Genomic DNA, 2,609 nt, shown 5'->3' on the forward strand with positions numbered 1-2,609 from the left:
ATATGAAATATGGGGTAGATTCATTTTTGTAAGAATTTGCCTTAGAGAAAAATTCACCCAAGAACTAAGAACTCAAACACAAGCACAACTATAGACCAAAAAGGAGTATGATCAAAATAGCTATGTATTTACTTCAATATGCATGAAAGTAAACTAGAAGTACCTATTGTAAAGGCCTCTGAGATGAATCTAGAATGCCTAAGAATCAGCTAGATTATAAGTCATACAACTGGGCACACGTCCACTAGATATGGGTTATCCTCTATTAAGCACAGAAGTAAGTGTGATGATGAGAGGATAAGCCTACAATGGTGTAACACACAAATCAGTGTTATGGACACCATGTGCTAAATTAGAGTTGCATACTTCTGTGTTGTCAACATGACAACTCAAAAAGGTACACAAACTCCTAAGTGTCTCACAAAATAAAATAACAAAAATGTAAAATAATAAAATAATGCATTAACCTAAGTAAACTTAGGTAAGTATAAATAGTAAATATGTATTTACACCAAAACCCCTCCTTAAGTGCAACTTAGTAGAATGCCCTTAAGCTTATGTAAACTAGGATGAAATGTAGAATGGGTTCCAACTACAAGGCCATGTTAGGTACCCATGGACATAATGAAATGCAATCTCTCATAAAGTAGAGAAAGAGGGAAAATCTCATGGGAAAAACCCTCCCCCAAAAAGAGAGATGAAAATTCAAGATGCATGGATGGATGGAGTAATCAAGACCACCCCCCCCCAATTACAACATACATCCAGTATATACAAAAGTGAAGAAGGAGAAGAACAAGACCTCATACGAGGAAAAAGTCTCCCTCATAAGAAAGAAGAGGAAGAGAGATAAGGTAGTCCCCCCCCACAAATGAAGAATGCCGACTAGTGATTGCTACTCCAAGGAAGAAGTTGGTCCATGAGTGAAAAATGATGTTCCTCCCTTTTGGAAGAAACAAAGGAAAAGGTATAATCTTGAAGATGTATGGTGGCCCTGAAACCTACACAAGTATCCCTATGCTGATGTTGGTGGTTGCCCCTTCAAACATTGCTAAAAAGAATGAATGCATATCTAACAAGGATGTCTATTGAACCTGTTCCAATGAACCACCTATCTCCTCAATTGTTAAAAAGACCTTTGACAACTACTATTCATAAGGATCCACAATCACACCAACCTGTAAAGATTGATCATGTAGAGAATGGACATGAGGGTTAGAGTGAGCCCTCACAACAACTATAGAAGGACCATCTTCATCAATGAGAAGATGTAAATCATCAAGGCTATCTCCCAAGTTTGCAATGTGTGACTCCATGAACAAACCTACAATATCTGCCAAGAAGTCATCAACTAAAGATGGAGCTAGAAGACAACATGTACCCTACTTTGTTGGACCTTTCACTATGGTAATGTAAGCATGTGGACTATACTAATGTCGTAACCTCTCACTATAACTGTTGATAGAACCCCACGTGTCTGAATCTATTGAAGCACTATTGCTAGTGTCACTATTAGTTTCCATTGTGTATGAAGTGTGGAGAGGATTAGAGGATAAGTTGGGTGAACTTTCCTCAAAGTGAACATCCTTCTCCACAAAGATCTCATGAGTTTTTGGATCCATAAGTGTATATGCCTTAGCACAGTCTTCATAACCAATGAAAGTACAAGGCCTAGGTACTGGTGCCTTGCATCCTCTGGAAGATAGGTTTGCCCATGCTAAACAACTAAAGACTCTGAAGTGACTCACAACTGATTTTCTTCCACACCATGCCTCAAAAGGAGTCTTCCCATCTAGGGCATTATGAGGAGACCTATTAAGTATGTGAGTAGCACTCCTAATGGGTTCAAATTCAAGTGTTGGATCAAGAGACTTGGATTTTATCATGCAATTTTCCATGGTTTTGAGAGTCCTAATCCTTAGTGTTACAACATCTATCTTATGCAGACTGAATGCTGGTGGATTCTGAAGATCAAATCCCTTAAGTTTGCAAAAGTCTCTAAGTCTTCTATCCACATATCTTCTTTCGTTATCTAGCCATAGAACCTTGATGGCTTTCCTTGATTTGTGTTCAACATGACTCTTAAAGGCTTAAATCTTATCAACCACTTTATTCTTATGATGAAGGAAGTAGACCCATGTGAAGCATGAAAATTCATTAACAAAGGTAAGGATGTAGTGGCCTTGGCTGATTGAAGTCACTACAAAAGGTCCTACTAAAACCATGTGAAACAACTAGAGAACAAGTGGTGCTCTAGAAGACTTCCCTTATCATACTTCTCCTCAAGACTCATATCCATTGAACATGATGAACACTCACCCTTAGAAAAGTTGATGTTAGGTAGACCTTTGACCATATGTTTTGAGAAAAGTTGTTGAAGATGGTGGAAGGAAAGATGACCAAACTACTCATGCCATAAGTTGATGTGTGAATTAGAATGATTCAAGTCTTGAGAAGGAGACTTAGGTACAAAGTGGGAGAAGGAATAAAGCCTTTTTTCATGATCAACTTTCCCCACTGCAACTAATGAATCATCTTTTAGACTTTGCACCATCACTAAATCTAGAAGGAACTCAACTTTGTGACCATCTCCAAGGTGAGTGATTTGG

Source organism: Cupressus sempervirens, chromosome 5 (genome assembly GCF_028749045.1).
Source record: "Cupressus sempervirens isolate cs-2001-9-10 chromosome 5, ASM2874904v1, whole genome shotgun sequence".
In the NCBI taxonomy this organism is placed as follows: domain Eukaryota; kingdom Viridiplantae; phylum Streptophyta; class Pinopsida; order Cupressales; family Cupressaceae; genus Cupressus; species Cupressus sempervirens.